Here is a 24,525-nt window from a genome sequence, read left to right on the forward strand (position 1 = left end):
AAAAAAAAGAAAAAAGAAAAAAAAAAGAGAGACCTCACTATAACTTGATCATCTGTGATCTTATTTTCAAATAAGATCACTTTGAAATATTTTAAAGGTATACAATTCAACCCATAATAAAAGGTATCATTTTATCCAGTAACATGTTCTTTCAGTGTGTCTAGTCACCCATCCACTAATCAGAGGCTGTCAGAGAAGTTGAGTGCATGAAGATACTGGCTGCAGTGTGCTTTATAACAGCAAGATCTGAGAGAAGGGGGTATAAGGAAATGATTTAGTGAAATGTCATCTCATCTCAATGGAGCCATTTAAAAGCTTGTTTATGAAGAGTCCATAACCACATGAAAAATGCATGACTCCTGTTAGTTTAAAAGGAGGTCACCCTTCCTTCCTCCCCCTGATCTTCCCTTAGTCTTAAAGATGTGTCTGGATCAAAGACAGGGTGTTTCAACCTCAAGAAGAGGAGTATTCCCGGCCGGGCGTGGTGGCTCACGCCTGTAATCCCAGCACTTTGGGAGGCCAAGGTGGGTGGATCACAAGGTCAAGAGATCGAAATCATCCTGGCCAACATGGTGAAACTCCGTCTCTACTAAAAATACAAAAATTAGCTGGGTGTGGTGGTGCATGCCTGTAGTCCCGGCTGGATCATATGGTGGGTGTCTATTGAACTATATAAGAATTGTCAAACTGTTCTTTCAAAGTGGCCAGGAGAGCCATTTTGCATCCCTGCCAGTAATGCATGAGAGCTCCAGTGCTCTGTATCCTCTATGGCACTTGCTGTAGTGCCATACGGGAGGCTGAGGCAGGAGAATCGCTTGAACCCGGGAGGCAGAGGTTGCAGTGAGCCGATATTAGGCCACTGCACTCCAGCCTGGGTGACAGAGTGAGACTCTCAAAAAAAAAAGTGAGAGGGGCATTCCCATGGATTGGTCATGGTTGAGGACATTGGTCAGGTCAGGTGTTAAGAGTATTCTCCCTCTCCTGATCCTCTGTCTCCTGTCTTCCCAGCAGCCTAGAAAGATCAGGTGCAGCCTGTGGCATGCTCCCTCCTGGGAGAAGCTTCTGTTCTCTGGTTCACTCTCTCCTTTCTCACAAGTTCACAAATGACTTTTACATCTGATAAGTGAATTCTCACAATAGTCCCACGAGATGCTTACATTAGGTGTGTCCATTTCACAGATGAGGACACTGAGGCACAGGAAGTCAAGCAACCTGCACAAAGCCATGCAACAACCAGCCAGTATCTGAGTCACGACCAAAGCCCAGAGCCCAGTCTGCCTTCTTGTCTGAGGTTCTTTCGACAGCCTGCATTGCTTCTCTTCTAGGACAATCTGGCCCTAGGGAAGGAGGCCACCTGGACAGCACCATGGTGACACAGAGGGAACCAGATGTGGGAAAGCTTCTCTCTGAGACCATGTTTGCTTCTGTTTCTCGAGCCAAGTTAATTCTCTCCTAGAACAAAGCCAGTTAGAAATGGGGGAAGCTACTGAAATACCTTTGATGGCTTGTCTTGCATCGATATTATTTTCTCCCACTGAGGAGTTAGAGGGTTTCTGGTTATGTGCTATGTAAATTCTTTGGCTCATTCATTTTTTTCCATCCTTCCCTCCATGGTCCATCAGGAAAATCATGGTTAAATGAGTGAGTAAAAACTTATGATTTGCCCGTCCACGTCCCAACTTCCTTCTTCTTTTAGACCTTTTTGTGTGACATGTATTTTCTTTGGCCCTGATTTTTTATTTATAGCTTCTACTTTATTGAAAGCACTCTTGTGAGCTGCCTCTATTCCTTTGTGGATTGAAACAGAGTGTAAGGAAATAAAATATTATCCTTTTTTCAGAATAAGAACGTTTTGGAAAATGAAAGTCTATTTTCTGTGTTTGTTTTGTTTTGTGATAGAAACAGAAGATAAGGGAAGGATTATCCAATTCCACAAGCTTTGTGCTCTGGGGAATACAGGACTGATGTTTGATATTAAATGTATGTGCTACAGTGTAAATTTCTACTATTGTAATAATTGTGCTGGCATTGTTATTTTCACCTTTATTATCACTTTCATATATTATTACAGGGAGGAGGAAAGAGTAGGATGTGAATTCTTTCACTCTTTTTGTTCAAAGTCAGCTTTATTGATAATTTACAAAACATAAAATTTATCCTCCTTAAGTATGCAATTCAATACATTTTGCCAAAGCTTCAGAGTCATATAACCACCACCACAATTCAGATGTAGAACATTTCCCTCACTCTAGAAAGTTCCCTCATGCCCTTTTGCAATCAACAATCTTCCCCATTCTGCCCCTGCTCCCAGCCCATTCACCTGATTTCTGTCCAAATATTTTTGAGTTGTTTTGCTCCAAGTGTTATTATATAAATAAAACCATACAGTATGTGGCCTTTTGTGTCTGACTGCTTTCAACTGGCATCATGCTTTTAAAGATCACCCATGTTATTGCATATACTAGTCGTTCATTTCTTTTTATTGCTTCACAGCTGTTTTAGTCTGTTTTGTGTGGACACAACATAATACAAGAGGCTGGGTAATTTACAGAGAAAAGAAGTTTATGTAGCTCATGGTTCTGGAGGCTGGGAAGTTCAAGAGCATGGTGCCTGCATCTGGTGACAGCCCTCATGCTGCATCACCCATAGTGGAAGGTGAAAGGGCAAGAGACAGCAAAAGTGAGAGAGCAAGAGAGTGCCCAACTCACTTTTATCACAATCCACTCTCGAGATAACAAACTCACTCCCTTCATAATGACATTAATCCTTTCATGAGCCCTCATGGCCTAATCACCTCTTAATACACTCACAATGTCAATTAAATTTTAGCATGAGTTTTGGAGGGGACATTGAATCCATAGCAGTAGCAATTTATCTTTTCATTAGTTGAGGAACATTTGGATTGTTTATAATTTGGGGTGATTATGAATAAAGCTGCCATAAACATTTGCATGCAGGTCTTTTTGTGGACATATATTTTCATTTCTTTTGGATGAACATCTATAATAGGATTGCTGGGTCATATGGTGGGTATATATTGAACTACATAAGAAATTGTCAAACTGTTCTTTCAAAGTGGCCAGGAGAGCCATTTTGCATCCTTGCCAGTAATGCATGAGAGCTCCAGTGCTCTGTATCCTCTATGGCACTTGCTATTGATGATTTTTGTTTGTTTGTTTGTTTTTGCCATTCTAATAGGTGTGTAGAGGTATCTCATTGTGGTTTTAAATTGCATTTACCTGGCCGGGCACAGTGGCTCACGCCTGTAATCCCAGCACTTTGGGAGGCCGAGGCGGGAAGATCACGAGGTCAGGAGATGGAGACCATCCTGGCTAACATGGTGAAACCCCGTCTCTACTAAAAGCACAAAAAATTGGCTGGGCATGGTGGTAGGCGCCTGTAGTCCCAGCTACTCAGAAGGCTGAGGCAGGAGAATGGCGTGAACCCCGGAGGCAGAACTTGCAGTGAGCCGAGATCACACCACTGAACTCCAGCCTGGGCAACAGAGCGAGACTCTGTCTCAAAAAAAATAAAATAAAATAAATTGCATTTACCTAATGGCTAATGTTATTGAGCATTTTTCATGTGTTTACTCGCCATCTGCATCTTTACTTGAGTAAGTGTCTGTTTAAATCTTTTGTCCATTTTTAATGGTGTTGATTTTCTAATCATTGAGGGGTAAGAGTTCTTTATATGCTTGGGATACAAGTCCTTTATCAGATATGTTTTTCCACAAGCACTTTCTACAAGTCTGAAGCTTGCTTTTAAAATTTTCTTAACAGTGTTTTCTGCAGAGCAGAAGTTTTTAATTTTAATAAAGTCCAAGTTATCAATTTTTTATAGTTTTTGCTGTATGTGCTTGTCTATAAAAATCTTTGCCTAACCCAAGGTAACAGAAATTTTCATCCATTCTCTTCTAGATGCTTTAAGTTTTAGGCTTTATGGTTATGTCTGTGAACAATTTTGCTTTGATTTTTGCATATGGTGTGAGCTAAGTGTTGACGTTCATTTTTGCTTGTGGATATTGAATTGCTCCAACACCACGTGTTGGAAAGTCTCCTCTTTCCCCTTTGACTTACCCTGGCATCTTTGCGGTCTCTCATTCCTGACTTGGAATGAGATGCTGCCATTTACTTCCCCACCTCCCCGCCCCACCATGGCTTTTCACGTCTCAGCTAGGCATGGAGCCTAGACAGGAATTTTTATTGCAATACGTAACCATCTGTAAGAAGAAAATGTTTTCTGTAAGCGACTAATAAAAAAGCCTCCTAAAGCCTGATGAATTGGCCTCCGCATCTAAGTGCTTCCCTCTGGTTTTAAAAGAGAAAGCTGAAAGATATCCAGGCTCACCTGTTCAAATGAAATTCAGCTTCCTCTGATTGGATGGCCATAAAATCTGCCATTATCTGCTGTCCTAGCCTTTTCTGAAAGAAATCCAATTTAGCAAGTAGAATATAGTTATTCCAGCTGACAACTACATGCTGGCGGTGAGCCGCGTAAGCCGCTGTGTACTGGCACCTGCAGATTGGCTGAAATGAAGATGGTGCCAACAAAATGTGTCTATGGCAGGCCATTCATCATGGGGCCAATGGGGGCCACCATTGAACATGACAATGGGACCTGCAGTGTTTGGGGGGAAAGCAGGGAGCTCAAGAGTCCTCACATTCTGTCACATATGAATTCTTTGATCTGGTGAACTTTTGTTTGCTTTCAGTCAGTTTCCTCACCCTAAGCTGGGGACAGAAGAACTCTTGTGTTGGGGTGAAGACAGGAGGTAATGCAGGTACCAACTTGAATATTCTGTACTTAGGGTGTTCTCCAGGGTTATAACCATCATCATGGTAAAAAAAAAAAAACAAAAAAAAAAACCAAAAAACCAGATGAACTTTCCACAGAGGTGTCAAGGTTGAAATCTTGGTTGGTATATGACAATGTGTGGCCCTCTTCTCTAATGCCTACTTTGTAGGATGGCTGAGTGGACTACGGTGGATCACCTAAGGTCAGGAGTTCCAGACAAGCCTGGCCAACATGGCAAAACCCTGTCTCTACTAAAAATACAAAAATTAGCCAGGCATGGTGGCAGGTGCCTGTAATCCCAGCTACTCAGAGGTTGAGGCGGGAGAATCGGTTGAACCCGGGAGGCAGAGGTTGCAGTGAGCTGAGATAGCACCACTGCACTCCAGCCTAGGCAACAGAGCGAGACTCAATCTCAAAAAAAAAAAAAAAAAAAAGAAAAAGAAAAAGAAAAAGAAATAATATAATTAAAACACCCAGTCCAGTCTGACAAAGCTTTCAGCAGTATTGCTTTTATTATTTATGGTAGGCTGGGTAATGTTCCCCCAACCCCCACAATTATCAGTGCCTTAATCCCTGTAATCTGTGAATATGATACCTTATATGGTCTGAAGGAAAAGCAAACCAAGAGATAGTGTCAGATCCCACAGGTTAAAGGCTCATTCCCACAAAACTGCCTCCGATTCAGACACCAAATGCAAGTGGTAAGTTGTAAAACAAACAAAAAGTAAGTAGTATGTTGTCACCTACACTGACTACAAACTGGGCTTCCCATGACCCTCAGCCCCCACACACAACTTGAGTTTGGTTAATTTGCTAGGATGTCTTATAGAATTCAGGGAAACACCTTACTTATGTTTACCCATTTATTACAAAGGACATTACAAAGACTACAGATGAGCAGCCAGATGGAAGAGATGCAGAGAGCGAGGTATGGGAGGAGGGACGTGAAGCCTGCACACCCTCTCTTGGTGCTCCACCTTCCCAGCCCACATGTTCAGCAACCTAGAAGCTCATCAAGTCTTTTTGTTCAAGAGTTTTTACATAAGAGAGCTTGATAGAGCTTAATCTCCAGCCACCAGCCTCCCTAGCCAGAGATCCCAGGCCTCATGCTGGGATTGGTCTCATTTGCTAGCTTGGTCCGTTCCTTAAACCCAGCTTGCACCTGGGATCGCTAATCCCCGCTGAAACGTGTTCTCCTGCTAGAGTTCTACTTAGGAATATCTGAGTGTCTCTTCTTCATCAGAGTGGAAAACGCTCCCTGTAACCTCTAAGCCTACGAGCTTAGACAGCTTGAATGTTTCAAAATCATGCCGCTGCTCTGGGATCTGCCTATAAAATTCCGCTCACGCTTTGCTTGGGACTAGAATGTCCCCATGCAATGCTGTCTGTACACCAAGCTCACAGCCCAGGATGCCAAAACGTTGGCTGATTTCGGCTCCTTTCATTGCTTTCTATCGTCCTTCCTTTCTCCCACCTTCCTCTCATTAATACTGACTGATCACATATTACCTGCTAGGGACTTCATGCCTCTTCTCTTTCAACACTCACAATAGCTTCATGAGATACATTTTCTTCTTAGATGAAGAAATCATTTCATGATAACAAGTGGGGGAGACACGATCCCAGTCAGAACTGTTTCCGAACGCACCATGCTGTGCTGGTCCAGTCCCTCATTCAGTTTCTGAGAGGGCACAGCTGTGAGGGATGGGCACAGCTGAGCCTGTTCAGGAACTCGGAATCCTGTGGCAGAGGCAGATTTGGAAAACTACTAATTACCACACGATGTGGTTGGTGCTCCTGTATTACAGTGGCTTTCAAAGCGTGGAGCCCAGAGCGGCAGCATCAGGATCAGCCTGGAGCTTGTTAGAAATGCACGTACTTAGACCCCAGCCAGGCCTACCAAATCAGAAACCCTGGGCGTGGGATGACCAGCCTTCGCCGTCATTCTGATGCTCACTAAAGTTTGAGAACCACTTTTAAGGTATGTGGGATGATGGGACAAGGAGCAATGAACCCTTCCTAGTGGATGGGGTAGGCTTTACGGACCTTCCAGCGGGAGCCTGAGAGGCAACAGAGGGACAGAGGCCTATTCCAGGCAAGGTAAGGAGCAATGCGGGCAGTGTCCCTGCCATGTAAAGGATGTGTGGTATTCTGAGATCCAGGAGCAATGATAGTACTTGATAGTAGTTCAAGTACAGGTATGAGGTGGGAAATTAAAATGGCACCAGAACTTGGAGGACATTGAAGCCAAGAAAGTTGAGACTTTCCTGTAAACAATAGGGAGTTGCTGATGACTTTTAAGCTGGGAATTGGCATGCTTATGTTTGAGTTTAAGAAGCATCATTTGGGGAGTGGGTTAAAGGAAGAGACAAGAGGCATGTAACCCTATGAATCAAACAGTAAATCGTTAAAAAAAAAAAAAAAAAAGGAAGAAGGGAAAGAGAAAGTGTAAAAAAAACAACCATGAGTCTAACGAGCTAATTGATAGTATCTTACCCTTGAATTGAGACTTAGTTTCTGTTCAGGCTGCTAAACTGAAATACCATAGACTGGGTAGATTAAAAACAACAGAAATTGGCTGGGCGTGGTGGCTCATGCCTGTAATCCCAGAAGCTTGTGGGGCCGAGGGGGGCGCGGATCATCTGAGGTCAGGAGTTCAAGGCCAGCCTGGCTAACATGGTGAAACCCCGTGGCCACTAAAAGTACAAAAAAATTAGCTGGGCGTGGTGGTGGGCGCCTGTAATCCCAGCTACTCAGGAGGCTGAGGCAGGAGAATTGCTTGAACCCGGGAGGAGGAGGTTGCAGTGAGCCAAGATCACGCTATTGCATTCCAGCCTGGGTGACAAGACAGAGACTCAGTCTCAAAAACAAAACAAAACAAAACAAAAAGAAAACAACCCAGAAATGTATTCCTTCAGTTCTGGAGGCTGAGAAGTTTAAGATCAAGGCATCAGTGGAGTCAGTGTCTGGTGTGGGCCTGTTTCCTGACACATAGATGTTGCCTCTTCCTGAGTCTTCACTTGGTGGAAGAGGTGAACAGGCTCCCTCCCTTGGGTCTCTTTTATGAGAGCACTAATCAATCCCATGACCTAATCACCTCCCAAAGGCCCCACTTCCTAAGACCTTGGGGGTTAGGATTTCTTTTTTTTTTAATTTTATTATTATTATACTTTTAAGTTTTAGGGTACATGTGCACAACGTGCAGGTTTGTTACATATGTATACATGTGCCATGTTGGTGTGCTGCACCCATTAACTTGTCATTTACATTAGGTATATCTCCTAATGCTATCCCTCCCTGCTCCCCCCACCCCACAACAGTCCCCGGTGTGTGATGTTCCCCTTCCTGTGTCCATGTGTTCTCATTGTTCAATTCCCACCTATGAGTGAGAACATGCGGTGTTTGGTTTTTTGTCCTTGAGATAGTTTGCTGAGAATGATGATTTCCAGCTTCATCCATGTCCCTACAAAGGACATGAACTCATCATTTTTTATGGCTGCATAGTATTCCATGGTGTATATGTGCCACATTTTCTTAATCCAGTCTGTCATTGTTGGACATTTGGGTTAGTTCCAAGTCTTTGCTATTGTGAATAGTGCCGCAATGAACATACGTGTGCATGTGTCTTTATAGCAGCATGATTTATAATCCTTTGGGTATATACCCAGTAATGGGATGGCTGGGTCAAATGGTATTTCTAGTTCTAGATTCCTGAGGAATCGCCACACCGACTTCCACAGTGGTTGAACTAGTTTACACTCCCACCAACAGTGTAAAAGCATTCCTATTTCTCCACATCCTCTCCAGCACCTGTTGTTTCCTGACTTTTTAATGATCGCTATTCTAACTGGTGTGAGATGGTATCTCACTGTGGTTTTGATTTGCATTTCTCTGATGGCTAGTGATGATGAGCATTTTTTCATGTGTGTTCTGGCTGCATAAATGTCTTCTTTTGAGAAGTGTCTGTTCATATCCTTCGCCCACATTTTGATGGGGTTGTTTGTTTTTTTCTTGTAAATTTGTTTGAGTTCATTGTAGATTCTGGATATTAGCCCTTTGTCAGATGAGTAGATTGCAAAAATTTTCTCCCATTCTGTATGTTGCCTGTTCACTCAGATGGTGGTTTCTTTTGCTGTGCAGAAGCTCTTTAGTTTAATTAAATCCCATTTGTCAATTTTGGCTTTTGTTGCCATTGCTTTTGGTGTTTTAGACATGAAGTCCTTGCCCATGCCTATGTCCTGAATGGTATTGCCTAGGTTTTCTTCTAGGGTTTTTATGGTTTTAGGTCTAACATGTAAGTCTTTAATCCATCTTGAATTAATTTTTGTATAAGATGTAAGGAAGGGATCCAGTTTCAGGATTTCAGCATAGGAGATATGAGGGAGACAAACATTCAGACCATGGTAGTTTCCAAGGGACAGACTGGTATTTTTGAGGAGATGTATAAATGAGTACATGCCTAGACCCACAGGGCTGTGTCTATACAGAATTAAAGACCTGGCTGTAAATGAAAAACAATGTTATTTTAATGGCCTTCCTGGAGTCTTGTAGAAATCTTAAAATTCAATGTACAAAAAAAATCACCTGAGGCTCTTGTTAAAATGAAATAGGTATGAGGTGGTACCGAAGAATTTTCATTTCTAAGCTCCAAGGTAAAGCCATGTTACTGGTCTGAGGGCCATGCTTTGATTAGCAAGACTGAGGACATATCTTATTATAGTCCAGAGATTGTATAGTATATGTATTTTTTTCCTTCTAGAGCAAACTCATTAGTGTATAATGATCCATCTGTTGGGTACCTTTATCTCTTCACTGTTTCTTCTTACGTCTGCGGAAACTGAAGTAGCATATGCTATATAAATACATGTCTTTAAGAGAAGACAGAGTCCAACAGACCAAGGTTTAAATCTCAGTTCTGGCAGTTAGTGGCTGGGTGGTGGTGGATAAATCATGCATATTCCCTGAGTCCCCTGCCTTTATTGGTAAAATGGGGATAATAACACTTATTCTAATAATTAAACATGAAGTGGGATAATGTAAGTCATGTATGCACATGGCATATAGCCGATATTCAGGTAATGTGAACTGTATGTTTACATATGCATTTGTGCAGCCCTAACTGCCTTCTCCATGGCACAGACCAGACTTCTGGCCAATTCTCTGCCTTGGGCAGTATGGATTAGAGAGAAAAAAGGTCAGAAAGACTTGTTTACTCTGTGTCACACAGGCCCCCAGGGAAGGGCACTCAGCATGAGAGAATACATTTTTCCAAAGCCCTAATGCTACAAGATAAGCATTCTGCTTGGTTGGCCAAAATGTACTGAAGAGATAAGGGAAACAGACAACAGGCCCCCAAAGCAAGATTCTTTTAGTCAACTAACCGTTATGTAATTCAGGGCAGCTTGAAGACTGGATGTACTTTCTGCAGCAGAGAAGCCAGTGACTGCCTCTCCATCAATTTCCGTCCAGCTCTCCCATTGCGGAGCATGTGGACAAAATGGGAACGGAAAAAAAATAAAACCTTGTAATCTTTTCCAAGGAGGCAGCACGGTGCAGTGCTGTCAGACAAATGTGGCTTTGGATTTCAGATCTAATGCTAGCTGGGCAAACGTGGGCGAGCTACTTAATTTCTCTAAGCCTCGTTTCATCATCTGGGAAGTGGAGATAAGACCAGCTCACTCCCAGAGTGGTTGGGAAATGAGATTGCACACATAAAGCAGTGTCAGGTGTGTGCACACACACACACACACACACACACACAAAATGCACCCAGTGAAGACTTTTTGTGTTGAACAGGTCATGTTACAAGGCTGACTATAAACTCTTTGAGGGCAGCAATAGTCCTATTCATTATTTACAGCCCATTGCCTTAAACACAGTAGGTTTCCAGTAAATGCCTTTGATCTAATTGATGCATCTATATACCTGTAATTTAAAATAATCTAGGGTTTGGAAAGGCTGTGATTTTTTACTGTCTCTAGATCAGAGTGAATTTTCTTAACCACAAAGATAAGCCTAGCAGCCTTGGCACACAGGCCCAAATAGCTCCCTCCCCAGGGCCTACAACAGGGATGCTTAATAGTTTCCATGTTTAACGTTTCATCCCTGGTTGATTGGCAGTCACTGCCTGGAGTCCTGAAGTGGGGAAGGCTTCCAGACTTCCCTAGATAGCCTAGAAGATGGCTAGGGTCAATGGTGGGAAAGATGCTGGATTCAATTTGTGATGATAGGGATAGGTGTGACAGGGGAAATTTAAGAGCTAGAATTTGACTCCCTGGACTGTATGATAAAATCTACAAATTTTTATAATTTAAAAACAAACTTCTGAGTCACTTATGAATTAAAGATGAATTAATAAGGAAAAATTTTTAAATGATTGGAACCAAGTGTTGATAAAATTGCTATTTAAGAAAATGTGGGATGGCATTAAATTGCTTTTTAGGAGGAATTTTATAGCCTTCAATGATGATATTGGAAAATAAGTAAATGAGATGAGAAAAAATGAACTAAGTGTTCAACTTAAGAAGCTGGAAAAAGCACAAGCAAATAAACTCAAAGTGATTAGAGTGGAATTATAAAAATAAATGCAAATATAAAATAAAATGAGAAAACAAAGAGAAGTATAAAAAACTTGAAGTTGGGTTTTTTTTTTTGGTTTAGCTTTTGAGACAGAGTCTCACCCTGTCACTTAATCTGAGTACAGCAGTGCGATCACTGCTCACTGCAGCCTGGACTTCCCAGGCTCAAGCAATCCTCCTACCTCAGCCTCCTGAGCAGCTGGGACTACAGGCACATGCCATCACACCCAGCTATATTTTTTGGTATTTTCTGTAGAGATGGGGTTTCGCCATGTTGCCCAGGCTGGCCTCGAACTCCTGGGCTAAAGCCATCCAAACCTGCCTTGGCCTCCCAAAGTGCTGGATTACAGGGGTGAGCCACCACATCCGGCCTGAAGTTGTTTTTTTAAAACTCTAAAAAGTTAAGAAACTTCTAGCAATATTGAAAAACCTCAAATATGACAAAATACTCAAATTTTAAAAAATATCAAAAGTAGGAAAATAGACATGCAAATTCAGCAGAGATTTTAGAAACAGTAAAAGACCATGTGAATACTTTTATATCAATATATTTAGAAGCAGGCATAATAGACAAATAATAGAAAAATATAGATAATTAAAACTGACTCAAGAAAAAGTTAAAAACTTGAGTGGTACAAGAGTTATCATGGGAATTAATTGTAGAATTCATTTTTTCTCATACATAAAACATCATGCTTACTTAATAGTGATGGTACAGATAATTTCACTCTTCACACAAATTCGGAGAAAAGCAGACGAAACACTCCTCTTAAATTGTTACAAACTTGATATTTAAACCAGAGAAGGACTATGTTAAAAAGCAAAATACGAACCAATCTTATTCAAGAATGTAGACGAAAAATTCCTAAACCAAATATGAGAAAACAAACTGAATCCAACAATAGATAAGAGTATACTATAACTAGGTTGACTTTATTTCAAAAAAGCAAGATTGACTTAACAGTAGAAAAATCTATTTATCTAAATTACAAGATTACCACATTAAAAGGGGAAAAGTTTGTCTGATAATCGTATTAGTACACAGGAGAAGGATTTGACAAAGCTAAGCCAAAGTTTACACTTATGCCTAGTGTTTCATTATTGAAACGCTAAGCACGTGGGAGCTATTTATATCCTACTGCTCAAGGTCATCACTAAGGTCAGATTGCAAAAATTCAAAAAAATTGCAACCTCAGGCATAAGTGGGTTAAAAACGAAACAACAATTTTATAGTGGAAATAAAGGGTAACTTCCTTTGCCTGATGAAGTTTAGCAAAACAACAACAAAATGTCCTACTCGAAGGTAAAATGTTAAAAGCATGCCTTTTTAATTTGAAATAAAACAAGGAAGACTACCATCTCTACCAGTGAGCAGTCTTTATGCTGCAGGTCTAAACCAGTACACAAGGCAAGGAAAAGAAATGAGAGTTGTAAGGAATAGAAAGGAAGAAGCTTTAATTATGCATAGATTATATAAACACTCACTTATAAAACTTAAAAAATTATGTACAAATTATTAATGTATGTATTGTGAAACAATTCACTAATTAGTGTTGGGACAATTTCTTATTCATATGAGGAAAATGAAATCAAATGCCTTCCTTATCTAAAAATTTATTTTGGATAGATAAAATATTTAAATGTGGAAAGTATAAACCAGTGAGAATGAATTTAGAAATTTATAGTAGGGAAATATTTCATAAATAAAAATGCAGGCAATAAAGAATATCAATCCATCTAGCCATATTAAATTGAGAAGCCATGAGTGGAGAAAATCCACAAACAGGGAAATTTATTTTAAACCTAAACTGTTTTGGTGTGCAGAACATATGATGAACTCCTAGGCGTCAATTAGAAAGCACTCCCACCTCTACCACCCCTCCAACATGTAACTTAATAGAACAAAAGACCAAAAAACCTGAACAGGCAATTCAGAGATGAGAAAATACAAATGGGCTAAAAGCGTAGAAAAAGATCAACTTATAAGTAACTAGGGAAATCCAAACTAAAATCACAATGAGATACCACTCAATACCAAGCACAGTTGCAAAATTTTTAAAAACCAGCTACTATTAAGTATTGAAGGGAAGGTTGAACAACAATACAAAAACTGATACTCCTAGTAAGAGTATAAATTGATACGAGGCCAGGCATGGTGGCTCACGCCTGTAATCCCAGCACTTTGGGAGGCCTAGGCAGGCAGATCGCTTGAGGTCAGGAGTACGAGACCACCCTGGCCGACATTGTAAAACCCTGTCTCTACTAAAAATACAAATATTAGCCAGGTATGGTGGTGCGTGCCTGCAGTCCCAGCTACTTGGGAGGCTGAGGCAGAAGAATGGCTAGAACCCGGGAGGCAGAGGTTGCAGTGAGCAGAGATCGCGCCATTGCACTCCAGTCTGGGCGACAGAGTAAGATTCCGTCTCAAAAAAAAAAAAAAGATACAAATACTTTGGGGAAATTTTTGACATTATCTGATAAGCCTTAATATAGGCATATTGCCTGAGCCAGCAATTCCATTTTGCTGTTTATATCCCAAATTAAATGTGCATTCCCACATGGCTCACAACAGCAAAATACTGCAAACAACCCAAATGTCCACCAGCAAGAGAATGGATAAAAAGTTATAAAACACTTTGTAGCTATGGAAATGAACCATGGATATATAGAGCTACATTTATGAATCTCACAATCAAAATATTGATCAAAAGGAAACTGACACAGCCATTCATTCAGACATTAGGATTCCAACTATATCAAGGTCAAAACTGGCAAGTACAAATCCATATACAAAATATAAAGAGATGTAAATGAATGATTAACACAAAATTTGGGATTTGAGTACCCCCTGGGTATTAGGAAGGGAGGAGGGTGGGGTTGGAGAGAGGCAAGTTTAGATTGTTGATATACTGGCAATGTTCAGTGTTTAAACTGGGAGGTGGGGCACAAATACTACTATTGAAACAACACATATTATATCCTGAAACATACGTATGTGATATGCCTCATAATTGTAAAGATTAAAATGAGTGAGTGTAGAGATACTACATGCAGTCACTTTCCTTGCTTTCTTCCGCAATATCCCATTGGATACACCAGCCACCTATTTTGATTCCAGTTCAACATAATTGGTTATTGTTTATGTCTCAAAAAAAAAAAGAGACAATTTTCTTGTTCCCTCCTTACATTTCTTTCTTTTATACCTAGGCCAGACCTAGAAATGTATTTTCCGTACAAATATCATTGCTATGCAAATAGAAATGTAACCTCACGTTCTCCCAGCAGGGTTATTTACAGGAGTTCCCTTCTTCCCTACTCAGTAATATGATTGGGAATAAACCAAAAGAGTTAACTTCCAGGGTGATTTGAAGTAGAAATATACAATTTTGGAAAGTAAAAAAAAAAAACTCACATTTTTTTTTGTGGAGGCTGACATGTTTGAGCCAGAGAAATCTGGAGTTCAATCCACCAGAGCTCCAGGTGTGTCTGATTCCCAAGCCCAAGCTCTTGACCACCATCCCATAATTACTAAGTACTTACCTTTTTGAGTCTTAGTTTCTTCATGTGTAAAATGGTGCTTCATCTTCCTGAGTCAGTTTCCTCATCATTATCCCTGTATCACAGCGTTGTTGCGAGAATAAATGAGAAAATATGTAGATGTCAAATAGTATGGCAATTACCCAGAAAAGTAAAAATATAATTACCATATGATCCAGCAACCCCACTTCTTGGTATGTATCCAAAAGAATTGGGTGCAGGGACTTGAAGAGATGTTTCTACAGCCGTGTTCACAGCAGCATTATGCACAATAGCCAAAAGGTGGAAGCAATTGAGGTGTCCACCAATGGATGAATGACCATCTTGTATGGCCTATGCATACAAAGAGAATAGTATTCAGCCTTAAAAAGGAAGAATATTCTGGCACATGCTACAACTTGAATGAACTTTAAGGACACTATGCTAAGTGAAATAAGCCAGTCACAAAAAGACAACTACTGAATGATTCCATGTATGAGGTACCTAAAGTCATCCAAATTCATAGAGACAGAAAGTGGAATGATGGTTGTCAGAAGCTGGGAAGAGGGAAAATGAGGAGTTAGTGTTTAATGGATGCAGTTTCAGTTTTGTGAGATGAAAAAAGTTCTGGAGATTGGTTTGCACAATGATGTGAATTCACTCAACAGTACAGAACTGTACACTTAAAAATGATTAATATAGTAAATTTTATGTTGTGGGTATTTGACCATGATTAAAAAATATATATGTACGTGTCTCAATGCTCAACACATAGTAAGAATTCATTACAATCTATAATTCTGTTCTGGTTGTCGTTGTCAGCCTACTCCTTTATCGGGTTAGAGCTGGAATTCACTCTATCATGAAAGGCATATGGCCATTTTTACTTTAGACGTGCCATGAGCAGATGACCTAACTCCTCCACTGTGGTCATGATGCAAACAGGGGAAATTATGTAACACAAGGCTAAAATGTTTCTTCCAAGAGCCCGCGGCTGCTGCTCATTGCAGGCTGAGTCTTGGATCATTGTTCATATTTCTTCCAAAATCAGTTTTAGGGCTTGCCACACTCCAGCTGTTACGCTGGTGCTGGCATCTCCATTCATAATTGACAAGGCAGAAAGTGAATTAAAAATTAACTCAAAATGCTTTGAAGGGAAATGGAGCTGATGTTCTGGGCTGACTGTTACCATTGCCTTGCATGTTCAGTGCCCCTGTCTAGTTCTGGCTCAATTGTCCAGCTCACAAACCTCTCAGAGATCTTGCCTACTTGACTACCTTTTTTTTTTTTTTTTTTTCATGCTTGGAGGAGGATGGAGACAGAATTCCCACTAAACAACCTATCTGATTACACTTAGGGGTTGCTTATCTTCAGAATGCCTTACGAAATGGCTTAGAAGCCAAGCATGACTCCCTAATATACACCGAAATGTCCAAACAGTCATATTTTCCCCCAAATAGGTTATTCCCTCAATGTGATGGTGTGTGCAAAATGATGTCATATGCTTCTGAAAGTAGAAGATCCCCTGATCCTTTCTTTCATCCCTCCTTCTTCCTTGCTCCCATCCAAGGGAGGAGGGTTAATAGGATTGCCTAGAGCTACAGCAGCTTCACTAGAGTGTAAAAACGTCAGGCAAAGTCTCTCTTTCACTCAGCTGGAGGGCAAGTTGCCTAGTCCTGCCATCTTAGTTTCCCAAGAGAAACAAGAGAGAGTCACACACACACACACATACACTCTCTCTCTCTCTCTCGGCATTCATGACTAAGCATCATGGCCATTGCCATGTTCCTATACCAAGTGTTTTATGAGATAATGTCAACACTATAAAATCTAGATAGCTTAGGGAGAAGTACAATTCCCTGCTTAGACCTTGAAGCTAGGCTTATATAACCCAATCAGCTTTTCCAGGAGTCCAAACAATGATAAACTGATGCTTTGATTTTCCTTTGCTAATGGTCTTATGAGAATCACTACACCTGCAACCCTGTGGGAGGTGAAGAGATGGACCAGGAAGTATCCAGATGCACTTGAATTCATTATCATCACCCTCAATCTGAACTCCTAATAGTGGATACAGACTATTCCAAATTATATCAAGAAAAAACGCTCTATGTTCTGTTGGTAATTTAGTTCAAAGATGAAGGCGGTGTGCTACAGTAAAAAGGGCAGTGTTCAACCCAGACAGCCCTGAGTTCAAGTTTGGGCTCTTCTTCTACGTGTGAGACCACACAGAAATCAATTCACCTCCATGGACTCAGTTTTAGTATGTTGTAAGTGGGAAAATGAGAGAACTTAGCTCAAAACGTTCTAGGAATATTAAGTGAAATACAGCATGGAAACAGTGGAGCCCTCCGTAACTGGCTGCTATTAATGTCACCATGAGGACTGAGACCCAAAGTGAGAGACTGAATTGGTGCTCTGGACAAGGGTATGCCTCGGCTTGCGGGATGAACAGTTAGGATGAGTGTCTGTGTTTCCAAGATGAGCTGTAAGCAGGGGCCTGCCTACTGACTAACTTCCTGGGTGCTTGTTTTACCCTTCCAAGAAGAGCTGGTTTATAAACTCTATGCTTGCATTGATCATGGATTCCTCCGAACCATTTAACCTTTAGTTGTCCAAAAACTAATAACTTTGGAGAAAGGAAGGCAGTTGAACTCATTCTTCTCAAACTTTTACATTATTCCTGGCACCATCTGTCTTCTTCTAGCAAAATGCTGCTTTTGGATGTGTCTGTGTGACTGGAGGGAGAAATGGGGATTTTGAGAATATTTGCTTTATTAAAATGAAGCATCTGGTTAAAGCAAAAATAAACATAGGCTCCAATTCTGGAAGAGGATATTTTTCCTTGAAAATTTTTTCTTTAATTAATTTTATTATTATAAATGTCCACTATAGGAAAATAAGATTAAAAATTATAAAATAAAACAAATACATTAAAAAATTAAGAAGGAGGAGGAAAAAATTAAAACACATATATTTCTACCACTCAACCATTATTCATATTTTGGCATACTCTTTCCAGATATTTTTGCTGTCTTTCTCTCTATGTACCCATCCTTTGAGAAAAATATAGGGATGCTTCTATGTAAGCCTATTTTGTATTTTTCAATTTTTTACTTAAAATGAACATTTTCCTACAAAAATAAATATAGATCCATATCATAATCATTCACAATGGCTGCAAAACAGCCCATTTTGTGGATGTACCATAATTTATTTAACTGGTCTGTTATTGTTACACATTGTAATGGACGCTTGTTGGTTGTTTACTCAGAATTCACATAAGTATTTTTCTAACAGTTGTCTAATTTTTATTCAGAAGACCATGGCTTCTCCATGTAGCACAGGGACTGTGGGGAGATCTTGCTGCACTCCCTGTTGCAGGGGCAGCACCAAACATCACATTTCACCCCCCGCGCACATTCATTCCACTCCCATTGTGGTTGTGCCGTCACCTCAGTTGGTCCAGTCAATTAGGCTTATCTCGCTGTGACTCTTCCTTGGAATGACAGAACAGATGTTTCCCTTCTCCCTCTCATGGATGAAAGAACAGGTAGCCCTAGGAGATGTTGGCAGCTGTCTTGCAATAACAAAGGGAAGCAGGCTTAAAATGTCCTGTACTGTTGGATTCCCGTGGCTGAAAACCATTGTTTCATCTGTTTTGTCCAGTTTTTTTTTTCACTTGTTTCAACTAGGAGCTTAAATCTGCTCTCCATTGTTCCATTTTGGTTGGAGGTGGAAATATGAAGCATCTAAATATGAAATAGAGGACAAAATTCTAATTGCTACTCCACAGGTCACAGGTCCTCTCATGTGCCTGAGATGGGGGAGGGACAAGGCACTGCAACCGTCTCTGCAAGGCCACCTAGAATGGGTGGTGGGTTAGTTCATCAAAGGAAGGGACTGCAGCAAGCAGCTGTGCCTGTTTTGCCATCTTCCTGGGCTGTCATGATGATTAATTGAGAATCTCTATGAATGACGACTGGCTTGGCATGGCTAGGTAATAAACGAATGTTTGTGATTATTATTGAAAAAGATAAGCAGATTGGAAAAAAATATTGTGGTTGAACCTTGCAGAAATGTGTTAGAAAGTGGCTTTGAGACCATCCAGCCGGGTGACGGGATAATAAATCTGATTATATTGGTTGTTTGGGAGGTGTCACTCATTGGCTTGGGGAAATCATATGCCTTGGAAACTGGAAGATTCTGTTTTTGAGGGAAATATCTACCAAGGAAGATGCTCAGTGCATTCCTTCTCAGAGATCTGAAAGCAACATATAAGGGGAAGTTGAAAATACGGTAGATTTTCAGCCTAGAGAAGAGAAGACTAAATGGGGGAGACAAGACAGCAATTTGGCGTGTCTGTGGGGCCTTGGTGAAGAAAAAGGATTCTAGTTAGTTGCCTTACCCAAGATTATACAGTTACTAAGTGGCAGATCTGGGACTAGAACCTCAGTGTATCTGATTCCTAGCTTGGTGCTGAGTGACCTTGGGAGCAAGTAGAATTATTCAACAACGAAATAGGGGACTTCAAGAGATGGTGGGTTCTTTGTTCCTGGAAGTATTCAAGCAGCAGCTAAAGGACCATTGTATTAGTCTGTTCTCACATTGCTATAAATACCTGAGACTGAGTAATTTATTAAGAAAAGAGGTTTAATTGGCTCATGTTTCTGCAAGCTATTCCAGAAGCATAATGCTGGCATCTGCTTGGCTTCTGGGGAGGCCTCAGGAAACTTACAGTCATGGCAGAAGGTGAAGTAGGGGCAGGCAAGTCACAAGACCAGAGCAGGAGCAAGAAAGAGAGGGGAAAGGTGCTACACACTTTTAAACAACCAGATCTTGCAAGAATTCCTTATCATAAGAACAGCACCAAGGGGGATGGTGCTAAATTCATGAGACATCTGCTCCCATGATCCAATCACCTGCCACCAGGCCCCACCTAAAACTTGAGGATTACAATTAAACATGAGATTTGGGTGGGGACACAGATCCAAACCATATCAACCATACACTATGAGTGTTGTAGAGAGGATTCCTGCAGTGGGCAGGAAGCTGGATGACCTGTCCTGAGGTCGTTTCTAACTCCAAGGGTCTAAAGCTTTCTCCAAGGTTGAGTTTTCTACAGGACTCCTGGTTCTGCCTATAGCATAATATGTGACGTGCTCTTAATTTTGAAGATACTAGAAGAAATATATCCAGCAGGAGCATACCAATTGTGCAATAAAATGAATTCATACATATTTTTATTGAATTTAGCTTCTCTGACTTCCAAAATACATTTCCTCCAGAATTTAATGGGGAATTAAAGTTACTAATTTCAGAAAAAGTCTAGGCAGATGCCAAAGTGATTCCATCACATCTTAAATAAAGACTGCGGAAGAAAGAGTTACTTTATTCTCTAGATACGGGAATAATTTTGAGGGTTTTTTGTTGTGAATGTTTTCTAGCCTTATTTGAGATTCTGTAAACAATCCCTGGATTCATACAGGAAGCATGCAATTTATGGAGTCATTCCTTTCCATGGGGGGTGTGGTAGGAAGACAATACATTTGTAAAGATGTTAGTTTTGAGATTATATAGACCTAGTCACGTCTCAGTTCTGCCATTTCCTGGCTGGGTAACCTTAAACAAAGCAGTGTCCTCTTTGAGCTTTATTTTTTCTCTTTTACTTGGAGAGAATCCCTATGTCACAAGATATTATTATATTAAATGAGCTGACATATTAAAGTTCCTGCAACACAGTAGATTCCCTTTCTGAATGGCCCACCTGTTCCATCACTGCATTATGTGTAAACATTGAAAGCCCTTTAAGTGCAGGTGCAATGACTGGTTCATCTTTGTAACTGCAGTACTTGGTACCACGCCTGACCCAGAGTGAGAACAGAGTGCCCTGTAGAGTGAGAATCCAGAAGACAGAAGCCAAGCTTTAAAAAGCAGACCCAGGGTAACATTGGGAAGAGACCTAGTAGAGCCCTTTTATCTGTACATAAATAAAAATAACACAAGATACAGGCTACATAAAATAGAGCATATCAAAGACATGCCACAAATGTGAATTTGTTTACAATAAGCACTAGTTACAGTGAGCACTAGAATTCATTTCTAATTACCATTCTTTGCTCTCAAGCATGTTTTTAGTAACCATGATCCTTGAGGTTTCAATGAAAGACTTATAAATAAATTTTCACTTGTCAATAATTATTCCACATTCTGACTACAATGGAATGAAACTAGAAATCAGTAGCAGAAGGAAAACTAGAAAATTCACAAACAGGTGGAAGTTAAACAATACACTCTTAAACAACCAATGAGTCAAAGAAGAAATAACAAAAAAATTATTATATATCTTGAGACAAATGAAAATGAGGACACAACATGGCCAAAACTTACGGGATGGAGCAAAGGCAATACTAAGAGGAAAGCTTTTTATGATAAACACCTTCATTAAAAAGAAGGATCTCAAAGCAACAGCCTAACTTTATGCCTCAAAGAACTAAAAAAAGGACAACTAAACCCAAAATTAGCAGAAGGGAGGAAATAATGAAGATCAGAGAAGAAATAAATGAAATAGAGAATAGAAAAACAATATAAAAAATCAGTGAAACTAAGAGTTGGTTTGAAACAATTTTTTAAAGATGGAGTCTCACTCTGTTGACCAGTGTGGAATGTAGTGGCACTATCATAGCTCATAGCAGCCTCGAACTCCTGGGCTCAAGTGATCCTCCCACCTCAGCCTTCCAAGTAGCAGGAACTGCAGGCACACACCACCATGTCTAGCTAATTTTTAAAAGTTTTTGTAGAGATGGAGTCTCACTTTGCTGTCCAGGCTGTTCTCAAACTTCTGGCTTCAAGCGATCCTCCCGCTTTGGCCTCCCAAAGTACTGAGATAATGGGCATGAGCCTGACTCATTTTTTTGTTTGTTTGTTTGTTTGTTGTTGTATTTTTTAAGAGCAACAAAATTGACAAACTCTTAGCTAGAATAAGAAAAAAAAGAGAAAACTCAATTAAAGAGAATCGGTGTTCTGTGAAAGGGCCATATATGCAAAGTGATCCCCAAATGCTACAAGAACCAAGAAACAAAAGAATAAGACAGACAAATCCAGTTTGTCAGTAATGGGTGTTTTATTGGAGAAACTTACAGACAGAAGTGTGGTCCTGGGTGGCTGCAAGACAGGTAGATCTCTGCACTGTTATTCCCCAGACCTAGGACTTAAATGCCATGGGGAAAGGGGATACATGCTCCAGGGAGATAATTAAGGGCAACCCTTCAGAACAGGCATGTATGGTACATGCATTATGACCTATAATTTGTGCTATAACATCAAGGTTCACATGTTTGTATGCTAGGGACAGTAAATAAAGTAGGACTTAGGAGGCGGTCACAGGACTGGGGCTAATCAGAAATCAACATGGTGGATTAGCATTAAAGATAGAATCACTGTTGTCTCCACAATCAGAAATGAAAAAGAAGACATTACAATTGATGCCACAGAAATACAAAGGATGATCAGAGACTACTATGAACCGTTATATGCCAATAAATTGGATAACCTAGAAAAAAATTGATGAATTCTTGAAACTTACAGCCTAACAAGACTGTATCATGAAGAACCATAAACTCTGAACAGAGAAATCAGTAATCAAAAGCTTCCCAACAAGAATAGCCTAGGACCAGACTTTACTGGAGAATTTAAAAAATAATTAATATCAATTCTTCTCAAACTTTTCCAAAAACTTGAAGGAAAGGGAACACTTCCAAACTCACTTTATGAAGCCAGCATTACTCTGCTACCAATGCCAGACAAAGATCTGTAAGAAAGAAAACTGCAAGAACTACAACAAAACAACAACAACAACAATAAACTGCAGCCCAGTATCCCTGATGAATATTGATGTAAAAATCCTCAACAAAACACTAGAAAACTAAGTTCAACAGCACATTAAAAGGATAATATGCCATGGCCAAGTGGGATTTATCCTGGGATATGAGGATGGTTCAGCATGTGAAAATCATATATAATACACTACATTAACAGAACAAAGGATAAAAATCACATGATCACATCAGTTGATGCAGAAAAAGCATTTGACAACATTTAAAGCACTTTTATGATAAAAACTCTCAACAAACTAGCAATAGAAGGAAATTAACTCAACATAATAAAGGCTATATATGAGAAGCCCACAGTGAACATCAGATTTAGTGGTGAAAAACTGGAAGCTTTTCTTTAAGATTAAGAACAAGGTGAGGATGTCCACTCTTGCCACTTTTATTCAAGAGAGTACTGGCTTCTAGCCAGAGCAATTAGGCAAGAAAAAGACGTAAAGTCATCAAAATTAGAAAGAAAAAATTGAAAACATTTTTGTTCACAGATGACATAATCTTATATGTGGAAAGCCCTAAAGATTACACACACAAAAAAACCGTTAAAATAAACAAAATCAGTGAAGTTGCAGGAGAAAAAAAACCCACAAAAATGTGTTGCATTTTCATATACTAGTAATGAACAATCTGAAAAGAAAATTAAGAAAATCCCATTTAAAAATAGCATTTAAAAAATAAAATACTTAAGAGTAAACTTAATCAAAGAGATGAAAGACTTTTACACTGAAAACTACAACACATTACTGAAATAAATTAAAGAAGACACAAATAGATAAAAAGACACCCTATGTTCATGAATTTTAATGGTCAATATTGTTAAAATGCCCACACTACTCAAAATGATCTACAGATTCAATGCAACTCCTATCAAAATTCCAATGGCATTTTTTTGAAGAAATAGAAGAACCAATCCTAAATTGTATACAGAATTTCAAAAGATTATGAATAGCTAAAACAATCCTGAGAAAGAACAAAGCTAGAGGCTTCACACTTCCTGATTTCAAAACATGTTACAAAGCTACAGTAATAAAAAGAGTATGGTACTGGTGTAAAGACAGACATATAAACCAGTAGACTTAAATAGAACTCAGAAATAAACTCTTATGTTTATGATCAAATGATCTTCAAAAACGGTGCCAATGTAGACCAACAAAATAGAATAGAGAGCCCAGAAATAAAGCTGCACACCTACAACTGATCTTTGACAAAGTCAGCAAAAACAAGCCATAGGGAAAGTACTCCCTATTCAACTAATAGTGCTGGGATAACTGGCTAGCCATATACAGAGGAATAAAACTGGACCCCTTTCTTACAGCATATACAAAAATCAACTCAAGATGGATTAAAGATTTAAATGTAAAACGTAAAACTATAAAAACCCTGGAAGATAATCTAGAAAATACCATTCTGGATACAAGCTCTGGCAAAGATTTCATGATGAAGATGCCAAAAGCAATTGCAACAAAAACGAAGATTGACAATGGGACCTAATTAAACTAAAGAGGTTTAAAGAAACTATCAACAGAGTAAAAAGACAACGTACAGAATGGGAGAAAATATCTGCAAACTATGCATCTGACAAAGGTCTAATATCCAGACTCTATAACAGACAGTGAGATTGAAACAGTGATAAAAAAAATTTCCAACAAAAAAAAATCCACGACCAGATGGATTCACAGCTGAATTTTATCAGGTATTCAAAGAAAAATTAGTACTGTTCTTACTGAAACTGTTCCAAAAGATAGAGA

The sequence above is a fragment of the Pongo pygmaeus genome, chromosome 4, assembly GCF_028885625.2.
Source record: "Pongo pygmaeus isolate AG05252 chromosome 4, NHGRI_mPonPyg2-v2.0_pri, whole genome shotgun sequence".
NCBI classification, from domain to species: domain Eukaryota; kingdom Metazoa; phylum Chordata; class Mammalia; order Primates; family Hominidae; genus Pongo; species Pongo pygmaeus.